Here is a 26,942-nt window from a genome sequence, read left to right on the forward strand (position 1 = left end):
CTAAGTGATATATACACCCCTTTGAAAATAACTTTCTCGCATTAAGACATGAAATGAAATGATCCTTAGGCACTGCAAAACTACTACTCCACTCTATTAGGAATCTGGAACTTGGTAACTCGAGTTCTACATTTTATTGACGCATAACAAGCATGAAGTCAGTCCACACCTAGAATGACATCAAAAACTAGCATGTCTAACTATACTAGATCAGTCATGGTGTTCTTGTAATTGATGGAAATAGGACGATCACAATAGACTCTTTTTACTAGAATAGACTCCCTAACAAGTTTAGAAACACAGAAGAGTTCACAAAGTTTTTTAGGGAGTATCTCAAATTAAATTGCAACATCAGGAGTTACAAAGATAAACATGTTCCTAGGTTTAACAAAGCATAAACATCAAAACAAAAGACTTTGATCATACCCGTGACAACATCTGGAGAGTTCTCTTGCTCTTGACGGCTAGTGATCGCATAGAGACAGTTTGCCCCTCAGCCAGTACCAGAAGTATCTCCTCTAGGTGCAACCCTATTTGTTAGAGAAACTAATGATTATTGATCTCTATTGACCGGATTTCCACCACCTTGCTCATTCTCAGGGCACTCTCTCATGAAGTGACANAATCTTTAAATTGTTCTTTCAGCTCTTTTAACTCTGTTGGTGCAATTCTATATGGAAGAATAGAGATAGGACGAGTATTTGGAATAATGTCTATGTCAAAGTCTATTTCTCTCTCAAGAGGGACTCCGGGTAGATGATCAAGAAAAATTTCATGGAACTCTTTTACTATAGAAACTGACTGAACACTTGAGGAACACTTGAGTCATTAACTCAGACTAAGTGTACCTCAACACTTGAGTCATTAACTCAGACTAAGTGATATATACACCCCTTTGAAAATAACTTTCTCGCATTAAGACATGAAATGAAATGATCCTTAGGCACTGCAAAACTACTACTCCACTCTATTAGGAATCTGGAACTTGGTAACTCGAGTTCTACATTTTATTGACGCATAACAAGCATGAAGTCAGTCCACACCTAGAATGACATCAAAAACTAGCATGTCTAACTATACTAGATCAGTCATGGTGTTCTTGTAATTGATGGAAATAGGACGATCACAATAGACTCTTTTTACTAGAATAGACTCCCTAACAAGTTTAGAAACACAGAAGAGTTCACAAAGTTTTTTAGGGAGTATCTCAAATTAAATTGCAACATCAGGAGTTACAAAGATAAACATGTTCCTAGGTTTAACAAAGCATAAACATCAAAACAAAAGACTTTGATCATACCCGTGACAACATCTCGAGAGTTCTCTTGCTCTTGACGGCTAGTGATCGCATAGAGACAGTTTGCCCCTCAGCCAGTACCAGAAGTATCTCCTCTAGGTGCAACCCTATTTGTTAGAGAAACTAATGATTATTGATCTCTATTGACCGGATTTCCACCACCTTGCTCATTCTCAGGGCACTCTCTCATGAAGTGACACTCTTGAACACACTTGAAGCAACCTGTCTGTCCATCACTACATCACAACTTCCAGGAGCACAACTACCTCCTTGTGTAACACTACATTGGGAATGGGCCGGACTAGACTTGAAGTTCTGCGAATTCTACCCATTATACTCACCTCTGTTTCTAGGTGCATCTGCGCTAGCAGAAGATGGTGCATGCCCCTTTTGTTTCTGATGTTGTGGTGAACTTAAACCACCCTTCTGTTGACCAAAATCATTCCAAATGTTAGCTTTCTTTTTCCTGTACTCCTCTATGTCCTTCAACTTCTCTTCATAAATTATTGCACATAGACCATTAACCGTGAAATCTCCATGTCCCTAATCAACATTGTAGTCTTACCTTTTTTGATTAAAGCACGACCCAAGCCAGCAACAAACAAGTTCATTTTGTTCCTCATATCCTTAACCATCTCCACGTTCTAGAGTTGATATGTGTCTAGTTCAACTCTCTCAGCATCAATAACATGCATCACATCAAATACCTTCTTCAACTTTTCTACTAAGTTTTTTGGATCCTCGGTGGTGGTCGAACCAGTGAAACTTGGGGATTCATCCTCAAGAATTCCCTAATCCTCGAAGTGTCACCCCCTTCTTGTCGATCTCCTCTTTGTTGCCCAATTTGGTTGGTCACAACTTGACTCAACATACGGAAAGGCTCACGGAACTCAGAATTTGTGACTTCTCTCTGAGGCTGCTTATTTAGTGCATTAGGTGCCTATGGCTCTTTGACATTCCTTAAGACTGGATGGATGGCCTCGTGCTACTCTTCGTAGAGGCATAATAATATGAAACATGTGTAAACACGAAATAGAGGGAAACTTTTTAGAGATAAGCTTTAACACATGAAAGGAATATGAATGAAGTGAGGAATTTCTAAATGTTGTAGCCTCCTAATCATATATGTGGCACACTTCACACCGAAGACTAAGACTCAACAGACACGACTTTATAGACTTCCTAGGACTCCTGTGTAACATTCCGAAAAATCATATGTCAAATGAAGAGCCCAGTATGCCCTTAGGATAGCCTATTAGGGGTACATAGGCACCCCAATGCCCAATATTGAGAAATATTGGGCATAGTATAGAAAAGTTGGCTAATGGATATTAGCCAAATTTATATATAGGAATCAGAAATATACTTTTTTGGGTTGCCATATCCAATCTAAGATTCATTGACCAAGAAGTGTACCTACAATGAAGACTCTAAGCTAAAAACACAGTGAATCTTTTATGCATATGGTATTAAGCATCCAAGTGTCAAGCCTAGTACCATAGAACATAACACATGTTCATTTAAAATGATCATGCATATTAAGCAGTGCCCAAGGACATGGTGAGGGTCCTTGGGACAATAAGTAAACATTACCAAATGAATCATAAGTAATATTTAGTTAGTAAAGTGCATCCAACACATGTTTAAGAACATGTGCAAGACATGTGAAGAAGCTGCCAAAGGAGGGGAACACCCTAACCGAATTCGGTAGGGTANTTGCCATATCCAATCTAAGATTCATTGACCAAGAAGTGTACCTACAATGAAGACTCTAAGCTAAAAACACAGTGAATCTTTTATGCATATGGTATTAAGCATCCAAGTGTCAAGCCTAGTACCATAGAACATAACACATGTTCATTTAAAATGATCATGCATATTCAGCAGTGCCCAAGGACATGGTGAGGGTCCTTGGGACAATAAGTAAACATTACCAAATGAATCATAAGTAATATTTAGTTAGTAAAGTGCATCCAACACATGTTTAAGAACATGTGCAAGACATGTGAAGAAGCTGCCAAAGGAGGGGAACACCCTAACCGAATTCGGTAGGGTAAATAGGGGGGGAAACGTGCACAAGGGACCACTCTATGTGGGGAATAACATCCCTACCAATTCTAGACTCTAACCTATTACCATAAATAACTAAATTACTAGGACTAACCGAATTGGACACATTAGTGCACCCGACAACCTAGGACCAAAACCGGATTGACACTAACGTAGTACTAGTTAAAGAGACAACCTAGTATATAACCTAGGATGGTCCAAAAGGTTAGTTATTTTCCTAACAACTTAGGGGTACTTTATTGATTCCCTTTGGTTACCTATTTAATTAATTTAGCAAATTAATTAATTAATTTGAAAGGGCTAAAACCGAAAATAAAAAGGAAATTTTTAGATTTCGGTTAAGACAAGAAAGCGACAACCTAGTACCTAACCTAGGATGGTCCAAATAGTTAGTTGAGATCCTAAAGACTTAAGGGTACTTTAGTAATTACCCTAGGAAACTTAATTAATTAATTAAGAAACTTAATTAATTAATTTAAAGGGGCAAAATCGAAATCACAAAACAATTTCCAGATCTCGATTAAAACAAGAAAAGGACAACCTAGTACATAACCGAATGGTTCAAAGGATTGGTTATGGTCCTAACGACTTAAGGGTAATTTAGTAATTACCTCAGGTCACCTAATAATTAAATAATAAATTTAATTAATTTTTCTAAATCATCAAAACGAAATCCTTACACTAACCTATTATAATTCAAGAAAAATCCTAGTACTTTACCTAGGATAGTTCTATAGGTTGATTATAGTTCCAATGACTTAGGGGTACTTTAGTACTTACCATAGGTCCTTAAAATATTTAAATTAAGGATTTAATTAATTAATATAAATTCAAAATATTGACCAAAACCATAGTAAACACAAAAATTCCAGATTGTGGGTCAAGTCAACATTCTCCTATATTTAGTCTACTTAGGAGGGGCTTTTTAGTAATTATTTAATTAATTTATTTAAGTAACTTATTAAACCCTAAGTTGAATGATTTAAGATCAGTTCCTAAACCTAAAAATCATGTTCAAACTCATAGACAAAAGGACGAAAAAAATTAAGAAACAAATGCAAGAAAAAGGCAGAAAAATTATCTTTTTCTCTAGGGCGATTTCAAGGTTTTGTTCAAGGTGGTCTTCGTAGATTAAGTTATACATAAGGTATGAGTTTATATCCTGGACTTCTTTCTCCAAGAGAACTTTCTTTCAAACGATTCAAAGATCTTGAAAACTAGGGTTATTCCCGTGTTCTCGTCGAACTCCTTTGTCCCTAGTATCTTTTTTGATTCCATGTTGAATAGGTTAGAGATCATGTTGTTGGTATGTGGTGCTGGCTTATTTATGTGTAATGCTCTTGAATTATGAATTTTGATTAACCTATGAAGTTGCGATCGTATAAAGTTATGTGCTTAAAACGTGAATCATGAATCAACAATGTGTTAGTTACACCCATAATTGTTTTAAGTGTTGATGCGTTCGTCTGAATGTTGCATTGCTGTTATTGTGATGTTATGAAGGTTTTATATTCATCAAATATTAATATGATGCTGTTCATATGCCTTAAAAACGTTACCATAAGTTCATGAACCAAGATTGGTTAAGAGAATGAAACTATGTTAAGATGTGTCAGAAACTGTTATGTATGAAGATAATTAGCGTTTGTCGTGCATACCTACTGTAAATGTGACTTGTTAATGATGTTGTGTTCGTTAAGTAGTCATATTAAGCTGTTCAAGTTGTTTAAAACGTTATGCCTAAAGTTATGTTATAAGGTTGGCTAAAAAGATCTTTATGAAATCATAATTGGAGTGATTATTTGGCTTATGCCAATAAAATAGCTAACAATACATTGTCCAAAAGGGATGGATCCAAATGGCTATATTATTATGTTAAATAATTAAAAGATTGACTAATGAATAATATACATATCAAACCAAGCATGAAAGAATGTGAAATTGTCCTATGGCAACAAAGAAGGTTATGTCATCAATAAACAATTGTTTATGCCAATACTAATCGTATGCCAATAAAATGGCTAATGATACATTGTCTAAAAGTGATGCATGTAAATGGCTATAATATTATGTTAAATAATTAAAATATTGGGTAATGGTTCATACATATTAAATTTAAATATGAACATACGTAGAATTGGCACATGCCAACAAAAATGGTTATGTAGTTTAATATTCAAAGGTTGCGGCAAATACTAATCATATGTCAATCTTGTGTAAATACAGTATCAAATGATAATATAAGCACTTCATAATTAAATTCAATGAACCCATAATCAAGGGCATGCCACTCATTGGGACACCTCCAAACATGCTCTAAAATAATGATATATGAACCCATGATACTCATTGAATGAAGTGCTCATCGTCCATAAACGATGATATGAATCTACTAAACTAAAGTAAGTAAGTCACGTGAATTATAACATAATTAAAGGGGTATAAAGTAAGTAAGTGACCAGAATGGGGTGCTAAAGGAAGTGAGACAAGTCTCACTTACACCTAAGCTACTATGTTAAAAGAATACTCACGTATGAAGGGGTTAGAAGGGGTGAGCCAGTCTCATTAAAACCAAAGGATGATATGTAAGGAAAATTCACATTTCATCAATGTAAAGTAAGGATGACCAGTCATCAATAGACTAAGTAAATCTCAGTCTAGAAGCAAGCCTCCATAATGCTTGAGTCAACACTAGAAGATAAAGAAGAAATGAAAATTTAAGTAAAAGGGTGAGTAATTATGAAAAGCAAATGTGCTAATGTTAATGAATGTGGTGAAAACATGATAAGACGCTAATGTGAAAGATGAGAGCCATCTCAAATGTGCCTAAGTAAATGTTACAAAAACGTACTCACCTATGAGAGTGTAAAGCTAAAGAAGAGACCAGTCTCAATGAACACTCTAACGGAAATTCTCAATGAACACTCTAACAAAGGTATTGAGATTAATGTATACTTAATACTAATGATGAGATGAGAAATCATCTATTGAGCTATGATGTCCTCATACTAGAATCCAACTTCCATTACGTATGAGTTGAATGTAATGGAACTTTATACTGAGCACAGATAGGCTAGCTATGAGCATTGATGCCTTCTTTCAGGAAGGGCTGAGGTTAACGTAACTCTCATGAGATTAGACTATCCGGCATGCTGGGTATGGGTCTATTTATATCTCCTAGTCTTCGAACCTATACTGCCAATATAGGGACCAGGCGGGGTTTAATTCCCATGAACACTAGCATGTTTTGGGTTAATTTGGCCGGTGATTCCACCTCTTTTCGATGTGGGGGAGACATTAAATTTAATGATGCTCACATGATCTCTGTCGGTTAAGGTTAAAGTTCCCAAAGAAAGAATGATGCCAGCCTCAAAGTATGAAAGATAATGAAATGAACAATACCGAAGGTGTTTGTGCAAGACAATCAAGAGGTGAAATCAGATTCTAGTAATGACATTAGGTCATTCATGGTCATTGCACTTTATGATGCCGATGAGAGTCTTAAACTATAGTTGGTGTTTACATCAGCCTACCAATGAATGAAATGAATAATGTGAACTACGAATGAATGAATGAAGCAGACTCTGTGTTTGCTAAAGAAGGACCTCAGGATAAGGTCCCATATTTTGGGCCCTCACTTGAGATGTCTTAATGTTACATCGACGATTCCAAAGTCTAGTGTATATGAAATGTAGAATATATAAAACATGAAAGTAACAAAATCAACGGAATGATTAGTAGAGAATTGCTTATGAAAGGTAATGAATATATAGTGTAAAGAATGACTCACTATAAGGTAGGGAAATCATTCCTTAGTCCTGGTATTACTTACTTGATTCATTGTGGTTATGGGACTACAATGAATCATTCAAATATAGGATCAAAAGAATTATTGAACTACACAACAACAATAAGAAAAAGACTGAACAATAAACTAAGGCTTGTGCCAATATTGGAGTATGAATACATACCTCAAGGTATATAAATAGGGTTAATAACCAATTAATGGGCAAAACAAAAAAATATTGTCTTATAAATACATTCATACCCAATTTAAGAATGAAATATTTATCTTGTAAGTAAGGTAGCCAATAATGGAGCATGGATTATGAATCAAATAAAGAATGGGCATAGCCAATAAATATTGGCATATATATATAATCATACCCAAAGGAAATAAGAATGAAAAATCTAAAGTAGAGTAGCCAAATCATCTCCTTCGTCTTGTGAACTGCTTACTTGATTCATTCAAGGTATGGGACTACAATGAATCAATGCACTTGTATGTGAAACATAAGATTAGAGGACATCATTGAAATACATAACTAGAAGAAGAAACAAATTGAAAAATAATATAAGTGTCAAAAATAGGGCTCTCGGGTTTGGACTATCAAATTTCGAAATCTTCGCTCTAGTTGTTCTGAAATTATGTGGATGATACTAATGTTTGGTAATCATATAGAAAATGAGTTGTGTGATTTTAATGCATTAAAATACATCATATTCATACCACAATTCTCATATAACGATTTAGGAAAGTCTAGTCACTAGCCTTTCCAGAAATAGAATGATGTTTTGGAATAATTTTGCTTTATCATTCATAGACTTATGTGTATGTGTGCATACACCCATAATTAGTACAAGTGGTGTACTAACCCATACTATTTACTATTTTATAGATGCAGGTTAAGGGACTGATTAACGACTCTTGCAACGGTTTGGACATCAGCGTTTCTCCATACCATTTAGTAGGTCCTCTTGATTTCGAGGATGCTACAGTTTTAGTCTAGCCTTAGTTTTAGACAAAGGTAGTGGATGTTGTCCCTAGCGTTTCTTTCGTACATTCATTTCGAAGCCTTTGTAATAAGGCCGTGTTTGGCAAATGTATTTATGATATATTCTTATTCTATTTCGAATTGACTCTTTTGATAGACGGTTGTTACATTTATGTTGAGCTTCGTATATGATGAATTGATAAAATAACTATATGAAGTCTATGTATACTTCATACATTTAAAAGTTTTAAATTTTCCGCTAAAATTAACCATATGAATGTGATGAATGCGAGATAAGGCTTGTTTGCGACCTCTAAGAGGTCAATGACGCCGGTTGTGATTCGGATTTCAGAATTCGGGTCATGAAAAACTTTGTATCAAAGCATGAGGTTAAAGTATCTAGGAACTATATCTCAACACTACCACGTTACGTAATTTCTAGTTTATGGTTGTGAAGCGCGCCACAATCATGACTTAGAGACGACGCGATGATAGGAAATTCTCCCTTCTTCTACTCTTTATCGTGCTATCTAGAGCTTTCACACTTTGTATCAATATAAGTATCTAACTTCCTTATTGTGTGAATGCGTAGAAGAATACACACAATAATTAGGATGGACAAGTGGTGTAAGTCGCCAGACTCAAGATCTGGCCTTCCCAGGAAAGGGACATAATGGAAATGCCCAACGTGGACGAAAGACGTGTGGTGAGTGTGGTTGATCGCATGGATGTGAATGCATGGTAATGTCTAAAAGCCTGCTATGAGTATTGATAAGGAAAAGAAGGATAAGTTGGCTACATACCAACTCAAGAATACGGCTTAGACATGGATTTGCTTCATAAGTGTTATGCTATAATAGACTATAGAAATAAGGTAGTAAGGCTTCAGTTTCGAAATAATTTGGGCTAAAATGAGAAGGGTGTGGTTCAAATCCAACAGGCCAAATAATTTCAAATCTTAAAGCAAATAAGATGTTATCTAAGGGATACTTATGCCACTTAGTAAGAGTCGAAGACTTAGAACAAGAAGTTCCTTCCACAAATTCTGTGTCCGCAGTAAATATGGGGTATGGTAAGAAAGGGAAGTTGAGTCTGAGGCATATACGTCATTATGAGATCTTACAGCAAGTAGGTAAAATTACCCAGCGACGTGGCTTTTTTTCATCATGTGTTTCACGATTCGATGCTTGAGAAGTGTCTAGGCGATCCAAAGTCTATCCTACCCGTCGAGGGGTTAGGAGTCGATAGGAATCTTTCTTATGAAGAGGTTCCCGTTGCAATTTTAGATCATCAAGGGAAGTGACTGAAGAACAAGAATGTTCTCACCGTGATGGGGTTATGTAGGAACACCTTGTTGACATGGCAAGATGGGAGGCGGAGGCCGAGGCCGATATGGGATCCTGTTACCCTCACTTGTTCAGTTCATAAGGTTAGCTATTCTCTTCCTAAGTATGTTTTATGTTTAAGAAAAAACTAAGTTTAAGTGATTTTAGTCGTTTTGGTGCGGTAGTCCACAAATCGTATGTCTTATAATAGCACCATGTGAGTTAAAACGAAGTTATGTCTGCATTTCTTGTGCTGTTTGGTGTAGCATAGACATTTTTTCTGTGTTGCATGATTAGTGAGGTGCGTTAAGTTAAGTGTAATTGAGAACGAAATTCCTCAATCTCAAATATGAATCTTCAGATAAGCTTGAATGATATAAATCATCCAAATAAGTGTGAATCAGATATTCACAAAAATGAAACGTTTAAGTATGATAACGTAACCTTCAAAAGTCACCCTCTTTGTTTAAATATATGTGTAAGTGTCATTCGGGGACGAATGTTCCTAAGGGAGAGATAATGCAACATTTCGGAAAATCATATTTCTAATGAAGAGCCCAGTATACACTTAGGATAGACTATTAGGGGTACATAGGCACCTTAATGCCCAATATTGAGAAATATTGGGCATTGTATAGAAAAATTGGCTAATGGATATTAGCCAATTTTCTATATACGAATAAGAAATATAGTTTTTGGGTTGCCATACCCAATCTAAGAATCATTGGACAAGAAGTGTACCTACAATGAAGACCCTAAGCTAAAAAAACAGTGGATCTTTTATGCATAAGGTATGAGGCATCCAAGTGTGAATCCTAGTACCATAGCACATAGCACATGATCATTTAAAATGATCATGTATATTAAGCAGTGCCCAAGGAAATGGTGAGGGCCTTTGGTACAATAAGTAAACATTACCAAATCAACCATAAATAATAGTTAGTTAGGAAAGTGCACAAATCCATGTGCAAGCACATATTCAAGACATGTGAAGAAGCTGCCAAAAGAGGGGACCACCCTAATCAAATTCGGTTAGGGTAGTTAAGGGGAAAAACGTGCACAAGAGACCACTCCATGTGAGTACTAACATCCCTACCAATTCTAGACTCTAACCTACTTCCCTAAATAACTAAATAACCTAGGACTAACCGAATTGGACCAATTAGTGCACCCGACAACCTAGGACCAAAACCGGATTGACACTAACCTAGTACTCGTTAAAGAGACAACCTAGTACCTAACCTAGGATGGTCCAAAAGGTTAGTTATGGTCCTAACAACTTAGGCGTACTTTATTAATTCCCTTTGGTTACCTAATTAATTAATTTTAAAGGGCTAAAACAAAAAATAAAAAGGAATTTTTTAGATTTCGGTTAAGACAAGAAAGGGACAACCTAGTACCTAACCTAGGATGGTCCAAAGAGTTAGTTAAGATCCTAATGACTTAAGGTTAATTATTAATTACCCTAGTCTACTCAATTAATAAATTTATCAACTTAATTAATTTATTTAAAGGGGCAAAACCGAAATCACAAAACAATTTCCAGATTTCGGTTAAAAAAAGAAAAAGCCAACCTAGTACCTAACCTAGGATGGTTAAAAGGATTGGTTATGTTCATAAATAATTAAGGGACTTTTGTAATTAACTTAGTCCACCTAATTAATTAAATTATCCATTTAATTAATTGTTTTATATGATCAAAACGAAATCCTTACACTAACCTAGTATAATTCAAGAAACATCCTAGTACTTAACCTAGGATGGTACTATAGGGTTGATTGTAGTTCCAATGACTTAGAGTTACTTTAGTAATTACCCTAGGTCCTTAAATTAATTAAATTAAGGATTTAAGCAATTAATATAAAGTCAAAATGTTTACCAAAACCATAGTCAACACCAAAATTCCAGATTTTGGGTCAAGTCAACATTCTCCTATGTTTAGTAAACTTAGGAGGGGCTTTTTAGTAATTATATAATTAATTTATTTAAGTAACTTATTAAACCGTAAGTTGAATGATTCAAGATCATTTATTAAACCTAAAAATCACGTTCAAACTCATAGACAAAAGGACGCAAAAACATTAAGCAACAAATGCAAGAAAAAGGCAGAAAAATTATCTTTTTCTCTAGGGCGATCAAGGTTTCGTTCATGGTGGTCTTCGTACATTAAGTTCTACATAAGGTATGAGTTTATCTCCTGGACTTATTTCTCCAAGAGAACTTTCTTTCAAACGATTCAAAGATCTTGAAAACTAGGTTTGTTCCCGTGTTCTCGTCGACTCCTTTGTTCCTAATATCCTTTTTTAATTCCATGTTGAATAGGTTAGAGATCATGTTGTTGGTATGTGGTGCTGTCAGATTTATGTGTAATGTTATTGAATTATGAATTTTTATTAACCTATGAAGTTGTGATCGTATAAAGTTAAGTGCTTAAAACGTGAATCATGAATCGACAATGTGTTAGTTACACGCGTAATTGTTTTGAGTGTTTATGTGTTTGTCCGAATATTGCATTGCTGTTATTGTGACGTTATGAAGGTGTTAAATTCATCAAATATTAATATGATGCCGTCCAATATGTCATAAAAATTTTACCCTAAGGTCATGAACCAAGATTGGTTAAGAGAATGATACTATGATGATTACGGTTTGTGTTGCATACCTACTGTAAATGTGACTTGTTGATGATGTTGTGTTCGTTAATTTATCATATTATGTTGTTCAAGATGTTTAAAACATTATTCCTAAAGATATGTTATAAGGTTGTCTAAAAAGATCTCTATGAAATCATAATTTGAGTGATTGTTTGGTTTATGCCAATAAAATGGCTATCAATACATTGTCCAAAAGGGATGCATCCAAATGGTTATAATATTATGTTAAATAATTAATATATTGGATAATGATTAATATGCATATCCAACCAAGCATGAAAGAATGTAAAATTGGCCAATGCGAACAATAAAGGTTATGTAATCTATACCCAATTGTTTATGCAAATACTACATCGTATGCCAATAAAATGGCTAACGATACATTGTCTGAAAGTAATGCATGTAAATGGCTATAATATTATGTTAAATAATTAAAATATTGGATAATGGTTCATATATATTAAATTTAACTATGAACATACTTAGAATTGGCACATGCCAACAAAAATGGTTATGTAGTTTAATATTCAAAGGTTGAGGCCAATACTAATCATATGTCAATCTTGTGTAGTTAAAGTATCAAATGATAATATAAGCGCTTCTAAACTAATTCAATGAACCCATAATAAAGGTCATGCCACTCATTGGGACCACTCCCAACATGCTCTAAAAGAATGACATATGAACTCATTAAACTCATTGAATAAAGTGCTCATCGTCCATAAATGATGATATGAATATACTACACTAAAGTAAGTAAGTAACGTGAGTTATAACATATTTAAAGAGGTCTAAAGTAAGTTTGTTACCAGAATGGGGTGTTAAAGGAAGTGAGACAAGTCTCACTTACACCTAAGCCTACTATGTTAAAAGAATACACGTATTCTCATTAAAACCAAAGGATGATATGTAAGGAAAATTCACATTTCATCAATGTAAAGTAAGGATGACCAGTCATCAATAGACTAAGCAAATCTCAGTCTAGAATCAAGCCTCCATAATGCTTGAGTCAACACTAGAAGATAAAGAAGAAATGAAAACTTAAGTAAAAGGGTGAGTAATTATGAAAAGCAAATGTGCTAATGTTAATGAATGTGGTGACAACATGATAAGAGGCTAATGTGAAAGAAGAGAGCCATCTCAAATGTGCCTAAGTAAATGTTACAACAACGTACTCACCTATGAGAGTGTAAAGCTAAAGAAGAGTCCAGTCTCAATGAACACTCTAACGGAAGTTCTCAATGAAAACTCTAACAAAAGTATTGAGATTAATGTATACTTAATACTAATGATGAGATGAGAAATCATCTATTGAGCTATGATGTCCTCATACTAGAATCCAACTTCCATTACGTATGAGTTGAATGTAATAGAACTTTATACTGAGCACAGATAGGCTAGCTATGAGCATTGATGCCTTCTTTCAGGAAGGGCTGAGGTTAACGTAACTCTCATGAGATTAGACTATCCGGCATGCCGGGTATGGGTCTATTTATATCTCCTAGTCTTCGAACCTATATTGCCAATATAGGGACCAGGCGGGGTTTAATTCCCATGAACACTAGCATGTTTTGGGTCAATTTGGCCGGTGATTCCACCTCTTTTCGATGTGGGGGAGATACTAAATTTAATGATGCTCACATGATCTATGTCGGTTAAGGTTAAAGTTCCCAAAGAAAGAATGAGGCCAGCCTCAAAGTATGAAAGATAATGAAATGAACAATACCGAAGGTGTTTGTGCAAGACAATCAAGAGGTGAAATCAGATTCTAGTAATGACATTAGGTCATTCTTGGTCATTGCACTTTATGATGCCGATGAGAGTCTTAAACTATAGTTGGTGTTTACATCAGCCTACCAATGAATGAAATGAATAATGTGAACTACGAATGAATGAATGAAGCAGACTCTGTGTTTGCTAAAGAAGGACCTCAGGTTAAGGTCCCATATGTTGGGCCCTCATTTGAGATGTCTTAATTTTACATCGACGATTCCAAAGTCTAGTGTATATGAAATATAGAATATATAAAACATGAAAGTAACAAAATCAATGGAATGATTAGTAGAGAATTGCTTATGAAAGGTAATGAATATATAGTGTAAAGAATGACTCACTATAAGGTAGGGAAATCATTCCTTAGTCCTGGTATTACTTACTTAATTGATTGTGGTTATGGGACTACAATGAATCATTCAAACATAGGATCAAAAGAATTATTGAACTACACAACAAGAAGAAGAAAAAGACTTAACAATAAACTAAGGCTTGTGCCAATATTGGAGTATGAATACATGCCTCAAGGTATATAAATAGGGTTAATAACCAATTAATGGTAATAGCCAATAAAGATTGGCTTATAAATACATTCATACCCAATTTAAGAATGAAATATTTATCTTGTAAGTAAGGTAGCCAATAATGGATCATGGATTACGAATCAACTAAAGAATGGGCATAGCCAATAAATATTGGCATATATATATATATATAATCATACCCAAAGGAAATAAGAATGAAGAATCTAAAGTAGAGTAGCCAAATCATCTCCTTCGTCTTGTGAATTGCTTACTCGATTCATTGTAGGTATGGGACTACAATGAATCATTGCACTTGTAAGTGAAACATAAGATTAAAGGATATCATTGAAATACATAACTAGAAGAAGAAACAGATTGAAAAATAATCTATGTGTCAAAAATAGGGCTCTCGGGTTTGGACTATCAAATTTCTAAATATTCGCTCTAGTTGTTCTAAAATTATGTAGATGATACTAATGTTTGGTAACCATATAGAAAATGAGTTTTGTGATTTGAATGCATTAAAATACATCATATTCATACCACAATTCTCATATAACGATTTAGGAAAGTCTAGTCACTAGCCTTTCCAGAAATAACATGTTGTTTAGGAAGAGCTTTGTTTTATCATACATAGCCTTATGTGTATGTGTGCATACACCAATAATTACTACAAGTGTTGTACTAACTCCTACTATTTACTATTTTATAGATGTAGATTAAGGGACAGATTAACGACTCTTGCAACGGTTTGGACATCTGCGTTTCTCCATACCATTTGGTAGGTTTGATTTCGAGGATGCTATAGTTTTAGTCTAGCCTTAGTTTTAGACAAAGCTAGTGGATGTTGTCCCTAGCGTTTCCTTCGTACTTTCATTTCGAAGCCTTGTAATAAGGTCGTGTTTGGAAAATGTATTTATGATATATTCTTATTCTATTTCGAATTGACTCTTATGATAGATGGTTGTTACATTTATGTTGAGCTTAGTATGTGATGAATTTATGAAATAACTATATGAAGTCTATGTATACTTCATGCATTTAAAAGTTTTAAATTTTCCGCTAAAATTAACCATATGAATGTGATGAATGCAAGATGAGGCTTGTCTGCGACCTCTGAGAGGTCAACGACACCGGTTGTGATTCGGATTCCAGAATCTGGGTTGTGACATCCTGAACCTTGGGCTTTGATACCAATTTATCACGCCTCGAGCCTACACCCTGGACGTGGACGGCAGCCAATGACCATTGCTTGCCTTGAGCAAACCCTTCGCCTGGCTTACTTAACTCAGTGAAAGACTTAACTTAATTCAATTATGAAATAAAAACATTCTAAAAAAATTACTTAAAACATAATAATCAAGACAAATGGCACTTAATTCTCATAGAAAAACATCTTAAATTCAAAGAAGAGACTCAAACATACTATCTGACTGTCTATGAAGCCTCTAAACATACTACGATAAATTTTGGGACAGACCCCCACAACATTCTTAAATTTGAAGAATGCAAAGCATAAAATGGATCCTCCATAATGCCAGGAGGCTCACCACTGACTCTGAGTGCTCAAACTAGATCAACGATGCGCTGGATGCTTATCTTTCTTATCTGTGTATGTATCATAAGACAATGCAAATCAACTGGCATCAGTACATGGAATGAACGAGTATGAGAGTTGGAATACTAAACAACAACTATCAAGCTTGAAAGGATATAAGAATGAACTTACCTCTGCTCTACTCAACTCAAGAAGAAATAACTCAATATAAAGTAGTAAAGACACATGCAGTATATATAAAGCTCGTTATACAGTGTAAACACTTAGTTCATTAAAGTTAATGGAATAATAAACTAAACATTACTCATTAATGAAAGTAATATAATTTATGTGGGAGATTCTCTAACTGACAATCATCACAGTGAGCCTATGTGAAGATACAATGATTTACCTCACATTGCCAAGGACCATCCTATCCCTTGACATCAGTATAAGACCATACTTAAATTAGTGGATCCATTAGCTTAACTTACGTGATCATCTAAAAATTATGACCCGTTAATACCCATAATGGCTACCTAGTTTACATGAAGACTTGAGTTAATAAGAACTCTCATGCCCACATCGGTGCTCAATACTACTTTTAAAATATACTTTAGCTCATGCTTTTAAAATAACTTCCTTCCTTTGGGTTGAGATAATTTGCTCAACATTTTAGCTTTAGAAAACTCTCTTGGAATTATTGTTCCCTTTTCTTATTTAAAATCTTTTGGGGAGTCTTTCTTTCCCCTTAACTTCAATGTGAAAACATTTATAAACTTTTATGGATTACTTATAACATTTGAGAAATGAACTCAACTCTTAATATTTGCTTAACTTGAAACTTAACTCTAAGGGAATACTTACTTCCATTATAGCTTTTTGAGAATTTAACTCAACTCTTTACTTTTTCATTAACTCTAAAATTGAGATTTAGAACGAAGTTAAAACGTGTAAATAAGTCTCTTGGAAGCTTTAAGAAACTTTACTGTAACTTACTTCATAGCTTTAGATTTAACTCCTTAACTTCCTTGACTTTCATCCTGACTTCCTTGAATTGAATATGGATTCAAGGTTCTGAATTCATGTTTATGGATGATTTCATGGTTATATGTACCTCAGAGTATTAAAATTTACTAGGAATCGTAGGTACATCACTTAGGAACTAGTACAAAAAGATAAAGGAAGAATAGGGTGTCCAGGTGACCTTGGCCCTCTAAGAGGCGCGGAGCGTCATTGCCTGACGGACAGAATATTGTCTGAGGCTCTCTGTCTAGCGCGGCATGCTAAGTCCTGTCAGACAAAGCCTACATTGAGGGGCTCTGGCAAGCGTGGCGCCCCAGGGTTTCTCAGACAAGATTTTCGACCTCTCTTATCTCATTTTCAACTCTAAACCTTCTAAACTTCCATGGATATTCCCCCGAGCACTTAGGATCACTAAAGTTCTTAATATCCAATAGTTTATAATTTTAAAACATCCTGGGAACATGAATCAAACAACTAAAGTCATAATACAACTCAACCAACAATAATGCAATAACTTTTCATCAAGACCTTCAATATTCATCATTCAATTTATTCAAAACTCGCTGAATTAAACATGTTGCTGTGTGGTGAACGAACCATACACAGAAAGATCTCACATACCTTGATAGGGATCACCCATAACGAATTCCACTCGCGAAACCTTAGTGTTCTTGAAGGATTCTTGATCTTCCTCTTCTCTTCTCCTTTATCCCAATCCCTAAGCGTATTCAACTTTTGTAAAACTTAATTAAGGTTTGGTTTTATCCCTAATAAACCCTTAAAATTAATTAGGAAATATTTGGGTGAAAAGACCACTTTACCATTGCTAAAATCCTGATCAGATTTTCCTCAATCCTACAACCCTACTTACGATCGGCATATCTCCCTCATACGATATAAAAAATGCGCAAACTTCGCGGCTTTGGAAAGATATTTCTTTCCAACCATAGAAATAATTGACTCTAACTCATCTTGATATAGAAGTTATGACCGTTTGAAAATGACCAAAAATCACTTTTTGAACTTGGGAAATTTTCCATATTTTTTCTATTATTTCCAAAAATAACTATTGTTGTTTCTTTGTTTAATCCCAGCTATTTCAAGTTACGATATGTTACAAGTATATAAATAAAAAAGAATCTAGGTCTACCTAGCGCCACCACAAATAAGGATGTCTTTTAAATTTGTTTATTTCCAATACTAGCCTTCTCCTTTTAATGAAAATTTGCGACATAAATGAAAAGTCACGACTTAAATGGAAAGTGAAGACTTTATGAAGAGTTGCGTCTTTTATGAAAAGTTGTGACGTTAATGAAGAGTTGCGACTTTTATGAAAAATTTTGAATTTTATATAAGGTTGTGACCTTTCTAAATGGTTGCATCTTTTCCTTATAGTTGTAAACTTTTTGATAAGGCACAATAAACTTTTGTTCATACTACCATCTGTTTTCTATAAATAGAGGGATTTCAGGGTCCGCTATCCATACTTCAATAAGGCATTGGCGTTAGGCCCCTAATATTAGAGGGCCTCAATTATTTCCCAAGAGTTAATCATGTGTTAATTTTTTATTGAAAAAACATTGATTATTTATGATAAAAAGTATATATTAAAAGTATTATTTTATTTACTTCAACCCCATTCAAATAGAATAAATCAAGAAAATATTGTTTTATTTTCTTACACTCTCTCCAATGATATTCACATTTATTCTATCTTTTTAACTCCTTTTATACTATCTTCTTTGATTTGTTGATAAGTTAGAAAAATATTCTATCAAAAATATCAACTAATAATCGGAAAGTGTTGAGCATAGTGATTCGTAGATTTTTTTTCCATTTCTTCATAGATTTTCAAACATTACAACAACTATAGTAAAATGTGGGGTAACCAAATTATCAACTTCATCAAAACTATGGTTTTAACTGGTGTTTTAACGATTTTTTTTGGTCGAAGCTCTAAAAAACACCCTGAGACTCAAGTGTGGGGCTTAGTTCAGTAAGACATACCTCCTAAGAACCTGACTGTACACCCTAAGCACGTCCAACGCTCGGAGCTTACTTATATTTCGATCTTACACAAATTTGTGTTGTAAACTTTATCTAAAATTTTTGACTCTCAAATTTCTTGAAAAAATAAATGATGCTTAATAATTTTTTAACCTATAGACATAAGAAGATCGGGAGTAGCTCAATTAACAAGTTGTAGTATTACATCTTTACTATTTGAAAAAACTGTGGAGGTGATGATTTAGTATATAACATTTATTTTAAAAATACGTAGCAATATTTTACTTTTCCACTTATATGTGGTGTTCATGGTTTTATTATATGTCTCAAAATTATCATATTTTATTAACTATTAGGGAGTAATTTTATTTTTATTCATGATGAAGTAATATTTATTATAATAGTATAAGTTTGATTGATTTTGTTTTAGGCAGCGGAGGGTAAATTATATAGTAGGATAAAATTATTTTTAGAAATAAAGATTCTTTCATTATAAAAAGCTAAGGTATTAGAGTATTTATACTTGTATAATCATGTTAGAAGTTTCATTTTCTATGTGTTTTCTTAATCATGTTTGTAATATATCAAACAATTGATGTTTTAAGAATAATTTTTTCTTATTATATTACTAAACTATATTGTAAATTAAAATTTTAAAGATCCATATGGATTACACCCCACGTCCGAGACTTATGCCTCGCCCTATACTAAGTAAAATTCTCCGCCTCACGTCGCGGACTTTTAAACACTAGTTCTAACTCTCATATTTGTCGATATTTTCCAACTTATTATTTTTAATAATAATGATTTTTATGGTAAAATAAGTTTTTTCAACGTTGAATTGATAAAATCTTATTAAAACTAATAATTGAAAAAGAAATCGAATAAATCATTTATATATATATATATATATATATATATATAAATGCTAAGTAGTACTTTGCATTTGAAAATGTAAGAAAAATAATTTTTATATTTGAAGTTTATTTAGATTTTAGGCCTCGAATTAAGACTTTGCTTTAGGCCTCCGATTATGTTGTCCTCCCTTGAGGGATTCCCTCTCATTTTGAAATAACGAAATTTCTGAGCCTCTTGTTCTAATTCTGGATAATTAAATATTCATGTACTTTGCTCTTGTTGAGTGAATCACTCACGCCATTGCTTGTGTTACAAATCTTTGTATGTATTTTACAGTCATTGACTCATGCTTATGTTCTTAGGAATAAATGATAAGACGTTATAATTTTAATATATATTTACATTATTAATTATTATTAATACATAATCTTGTCTATAAGATAATATAGTGTTTTAGTTTTAATGACTGATAGCTATTAAGTATTATTTTATAAATTTCGTTATATTAGAGTGGGTAATTTAACTAGTATTTAAAAATATAACTGTAACCCTGCCCACATGTCGCCATCGCAAACCTGGATTCCCTTTTAATTTATATATTTTCAAAACTAGTCTTCTCTTTCATTAAAGTTGTGAGTTTTATGAAATGTTGAGACTTTTATGAGAAGTTGTGAATTTTATGAAAAGTTGTGACTTCTATGAATAGTTGCGACTTTTATGAAAAGTTGTAACTTCTTTAAAGAGTTGCAACTTTTATGAAAAGTTGTGACTTCTTTGAAGAGTTGCAACTTTTATGAAAAGTTGTGACTTCTATGAAGAGTTGTGACCTTTCTCAAGGGTTGCAACTTTTTTAAAAAGTTGTGACCTTTCTGATAAGGCACAACAAACATTTGTTAGCTCTATCATTTGTTTTATGGAATTTCCTCTCATTTTAAGACAACAAAATTTCTTAAATTCTTAGTCTTAGTTTTTTTCTTCTTCTGCATAGTTAAATATTCATGTGCTTTGCTCCTATTGAGTAGCTCGCTGACACCATTGCTTATGTTACAGATCCAGGAATGTATTTTTAAGGTCATTCATTGATGTTTAAGTTATTAAGGACAAATGATCAAATGTTATAATTTTCATTTTTCTTTACATTATTAATGTTTGTTATCACATAATTTTATATGTAATATAATATCGTTTTTAGTTTTACTGGCTGATAGGTTTTAAGTATTATTTTATAGATTTCGTGATATTACATTTCCGCGCAAAGTGTGGACTATTATAATAGTAAAATTTATATGCTTAAACATCAAAAAGTATCCACTACTCGAACTCATTTATTCTGTACAAATATATATAATTATATATCTGTGAATTTTTTAATGTGATACCAACACTAAATGATAAGCGTTGCAATCAAATAAAAGTATGATGATGTGCTCCCAATCCAAGAACAAAAAATTTATCTATACATCTACAATAAGGTAAAATGACTTGCTAAAAGTATTGGGTGCAAATATTATATTATATGATTCACTCTAATTTTCTCGTAAAATACTCATACTAGGTTTTTTCAAGGGTATAGAAAAATCCTTGATAAGGACCACTTCACTTAAATGGGTTATACACGATGAGTATCCAAATTAGTCTGACTCTAATGTAGATAACGAACACCAAATAGGAAAGCAAAAAAATAATACTTAATATCCTTTAATAGGGAAATTAAAAAAGAATTTTTCCAAAGGATGAGATACATAGCTATTCAAACTGAGGCTTCTGTTGCATATACTTACTTTAATGAAGGTATTATTAATGAGCATATAGTAAATACTTTGCTTTTTACCAACTAGAATTAACATTATTTCCATAAACTAACATAATAATAGGTAGTCATGACATTGTAAGATGTCATGTAGATGTAGTTACTATCCCTTCAAATCATGAGAATAAATTTTTTATATCATCAAAATCATAAAATTTGATGAGAAGTGTATATATAAATAGATATGAAGCAATATGTTTACAGTTACAAGAACATTCTTTGGGTGATGAAAACTCCTAATCTAATCTACATTCTTCGTGTGAATCTGCATCAAAATACCTGAAACCAAAAGTAAATGAATACGTAAAAGATGAAAATGTCACAAAAAATAAGATCTTTCTTATCTAAAACCTCGGCATTTATGATGTTCTTATTCGGTATATAAAAACCTCATTTGGAACACAGTAGTGTTAATGAAACTTATAGCAGTAATTATTTGGTTAAGTGTTGATGAAAGGGAAGTCTGGTTCACTAACCAACTGGACCACAAGGTTCTATTGTATGATATCTTGAATAGGAGGTTTTCAAGGCAAAGGGAGCACTTGAGGAGAGGGTGGTCGGAAGAATCAAAGTCTCGGCAAAAAGTGTGAAGGTAAGTGCTACAATTGCAACAAGAAGGGACATATGGCCAAAGATTGTCATATCCTAACCTAGAAGGTGCATTTCAAGTATGGCAATGCTATCATAGAAGAAGAACTAAATGAAAAAGAACTAGAGACTGAATCATATCTGAATCTGAAGTGGTTTACAGCTATAGAGGACGAAATTTCTATGTGCTAGAACGAAATGAAACGCGGAAGCTCGTGACAAATCCAACGGATGTCAAACCTATTTCTACTAAATTGATCTACAAGATAAAGCATCACAAAGATGGATCAATTGAATGATATAAGTCTTGTAACTCGGTGGCTTTCTCAACAATATGCATATGGACTAGACTGCGATGAAACATTTAGTCCAGTGGAAAGAGTCCTACTTGCACTTTCAACTAGTAAGGATTGGAACCTGCGAAAAATCGATGTGAAAAAATGCATTTATCCATGGAGAGTTGGATATAGTGAGATCTACATGCATGTGTCAACCGACACGTTTTCAGAGTCAAGATCGTCAGCATGGCGTCATTAAAAGTAAAGAAGTAGGAGTTGAGGGAGACTGTTAACAGACCAATCCCAACATGTTGTATTTAATTTAATGATTGAGATAGAATCCGTAGTTGTTAGTTTAATTTCTCCCCGTCGTTTCTTAGACAATTCTTAGTGCCCAGTGGAAGTTAATCCTATTATGCTTAGATTTGTTTTGGGTTATTAACCAAGTATGATGACTGTATAAAAGACCATCATTTACCTTGAATGTATGTAACTCCTAAGTTAATTCATTAACATATGAAAAACTTCACAGATTGTTGTGTGTTGGATACTCAACAAATACATCATTTAGAATATTCAGAAAAATGCTTACTGATGGTATCGTAGTGTACTTGTAATGATGGATGGCTTCAAAAGTTCCTCTAACAAATGTCCTTCGCAACCTAAAAATGCTCCAACTGTTCTGATACAAAAGAGACAAAGCATTTAAGCCATTTTTCAAAGACAATCAGTACACAAAATACATTAAACAAGTCTGGTTGCTTCATGTACCAGCAAACCAGAAGAAAGTACACACTAACCTAACTTCTTTGTTTTGCAGGTTGGTTACCAAAAATCAAGGAATGTAGTAGGTTGCACCACACATGGTTCATGAGAGGACTTTTCAAATGTATGAGAGGCTCTCATGCTTAACCATGGATTCTAGTATGTTATCCTCTGACACAGAAAATGAAGGATCCGTTTTGTCTTCATGATTCCTAGACAAAAGAACATCTGAATGGTACTTTTTTCTCGTCTCCTGTTCAATCTTGTCAACCTACCATTTTGACGTGACTGGATAGTTAACATCCACAAATTTTGTCTGCCTATTCCTGTAAGCTCGGCTGATGGCTTGTTGTTTTACTGAGGAATTCTTGAGAACGTCAAGCAAAACAACTCTTGAGGCCCCTATCAGACTTATTTCTTCTGAACTGGATTTTATGGATGCAAGAAGCACTTTTATATCACTCTTAGGGTCATTAAGAGAATTTATAGATATCTGCCGCTTCTTCACATCAAGTTTCCCATGCATATAGAGAATCTCCCGACCTAAAGTCCAGCCAAAGAGAGAATTGAGTAGCTCCTTTATCAGGATTAGAGGATCAAGCAGTTGGCTAAATGTTATAACCCTCTCCTTCCACCAACCACAAAATCTTATAAGCTGCATAAGAAGTTTAATTTACTCCCGGTATCTGGATCCAACCGACAGCCTCTCTCTTTTAGCTTACTTTCTAGTCATAGTACTCCTTCTTATTGGTAGCTAATGAAGGATGAACAGATATAAGAGACACTAGATTTTGTTCATAAAAGGATCTTGGATTCTCTGGAATTCTTCTAAGACACTCCTTTTTCAAATCTGTGGTTTTCATGTGAACTATAGTTTCCCTTATACCCGGAAAGCTTACCTCTTTACATTTTCACTACACCTAAAACAATTGGTGAAATAATACCCCTTAGATCTTCTAATGCTAGGGTGTTGACACCCAATTTTTGACCCACGTTGGTATAAATTAATTATCGAGCTTCCTAAATTTTTTGAATATCTTAAATTAATCAATTTTATAAATTTTACGGATATGATAATATAATACATGAGAGTTATATTACTTCGAATACCTTTCGCCATGATTTTTAGGTGATATACATATTTACATAATTTTGTATATAAGTAGTATATCTTATGCTTATCTCAAAAACCATCAAAATATACATCTAAATATTTTATTAAACTAGTTTATTTTAAATTATAATTATACCTTTGAAGCACTATTTTTACAATTTAAATAATTATGTTATTAAATAAATAAGCTCGTTAATAAATTTATACCAAATTCGTTTTTATATCAATTGGCTATTATTCAAATTGAACTCTTTTCCCATTTAATTTGGAAGAGCCAAATTTGGGCCCCTCACCTTATTCCTAATTTCCAGGCCCACCTTCCCCCTTCTCTTCCGCCATTTCAATTAAATTCCCAGGCCCATCTCGACTTACCCACACCCAGCCCAATCCAATTCCCTTCAGACGGCCCACCTAATCCCTCCTCAACCCAATTCCAACAGCCCACCTCCACTAACCCCTTAACCCGACCCAAATTCCCAATTCCCCCCCTTCCTCTTCCCCGTTCCTCACGCCATTTCCAGAAAGGAGAAAGAACAAACAATCGCCAGAAAACGCAGAAAAAAACAAAAAAAAAAACAGAGCCCATAAACGGAAACCCCTTCCCCACGCGAAATCCCGACCCTCGCGTCTCCCTCACGCACAGCCTCCCCTCTCTTACTCCTCTCCTCGCGTCTCCTCACGCGTACGCTCTACTCTCCTCGTCAGTACGCGTACACCCAAGCTCCTCGCCAGCACGCCTCGCAGCAGGGCAGGCTGGCTATCGCAGCTTTGCCAGACGCGTCTCTCGTCCTTGCAGCGCGAGATCGCGCTACGTTGCCTCGCAAGGACGCCCATTTGATCTGGGTCGTTCACCTCGTCACTGTTCCGTTGGAATGGGACGAATTCAGAGCATCAAGACAACATATTCCCTCAGATTTGGAGAGGATTTCAAATTTCAAATTCGAATTTGGGCGGAAAAAGGCCATCTTTCAGTGATTCCAAAAACCCTAAAAATTTTCTATATAAACCCCTTACTTCTTCAGTTTTGGGGTTAGAGTTTCGGGGATTGGGAAGGAATTTTCAAGAAAAAAAAAATAATAATAACACTGTTTCTTTCCTGTCCGCGGTAGAAGAACAGGGGGATTTTTGAGAAAACTTTGGGATAAAGTCGAAACTCTCTTTTGTGCAAAGAAGCTTTGGTTTTTTCTGTTTCTTGAAGAACAAAGGGTGGGAGATTGTTAAGTTGGTCGATTCTTTGTGAGAGTAGCGTTCGAATCACTTAGAAAGGCCTACGAGAAACTGAAAAGAAATCGGGAGATTGCTGTTGAGTCACAGTGCGCTAGACTGCCGGTTTCCGTTTGGACGCCGTCGCTGTGGTTCGAGGGTGGTTTCGGTGGTGGAAGTTCTTGTTCGGCCTGCTCGCTCCCGTCTCGGTATCGCTGCACCCTAAATGCTAATCCTCTTTCCTTTTCGATCATGTCTTGTTCTGAATGCTTTTAGTTGTTTGGTCTCCCCTGAATTTGATGTACATGGTGGTTTCTCGTTTGGTCTTGCTGCACCGATATGTATGTTTTCGAGTCGTTTCTGTTCTCTCTCCCTCTTCGAGTCTCTGCGATGTAGAGTCATGAAGTGGTCTAGAGCGAGAGATAGCATTCGTCGCCTGAGTTTTGCTTATGTAGCTTTGCGATATGTCTTGGTTTAGCTGTCTAATCTTCATCTTCCATCGAAATATCATGTTGATTTCGTATATTCGTAAACACCTTGTTGGGTTCGTTTTCGTTTGCGTTTTTGTTTAGTCTGTGAATTTGTGTTCCCTCGTTGGCTCGCTATGTGGTTTCTATCAATAACATGCTTTCCTTGTTATTAGTTTAAGGTTGTTTAAAATTTGTGCGTATGAGCATTAGATGGGTTGCTCAGGGACTATTGCTATTTTATGTCTAATACACATTTGCATATACCTGAATCTGCATCACTGCTCCCCTCTCGACACTTAGCTCCCATCTCATCATTCTGCCCATTGACTGTGATTTTTTTTAAATGCATATTTTATATATATATATATTTTTTTCATCTGGCTCGTTCCGTTTTGTTGACTTATTTCAAATGGTAGTTTAGTTTGATGTCTTATGTTGTTGAAAGTATTTTTTGTTTTCTTAGGCAGAGTCTTGATTTAGGCACTAGAATTTTGTTTGTTTGCTCGATGTAATTGAAGTGTTGTTTTTCTATGAATGAAAAATGAGATTTGGCAAAGGAGGGAGCTAATTAGTACATGAATGAAGAAAATAAGTTTGGTCTATGTAGTGTTCGGATGCGTCATTTTGTAGATTCATTATTTTGGCCATGTAATTATGTGTTTCTAATTGAAATTGAGAATCTATTAGAGAGCATGTGCTAATTTATTTATTTTGCTTGTGGCATGTAAATCTGCTTGAGTTCACCACGAACTCTCCTTCTTTGCATTTCGAGAGAGTCGTAAAGACTCACATGTTTCTATCCTTGAAGTCAGCCCGTCAAGGCATTCATACACGAGAATCAAAGTTCCATGAAGATCGTGGAAAATTT

At 34.5% G+C, this 26,942-nt stretch overlaps 1 pseudogene; it reads right to left on the bottom strand.

Moving 5' to 3' along the window:
- Nucleotides 1–23,347: 23,347 nt before the first annotated feature.
- The window catches only part of LOC107013298, a 21,755-nt pseudogene continuing 18,160 nt past the window's right edge, over nucleotides 23,348–26,942 (bottom strand).

Source organism: Solanum pennellii, chromosome 3 (genome assembly GCF_001406875.1).
Source record: "Solanum pennellii chromosome 3, SPENNV200".
Taxonomy (NCBI): Eukaryota; Viridiplantae; Streptophyta; class Magnoliopsida; order Solanales; family Solanaceae; genus Solanum; species Solanum pennellii.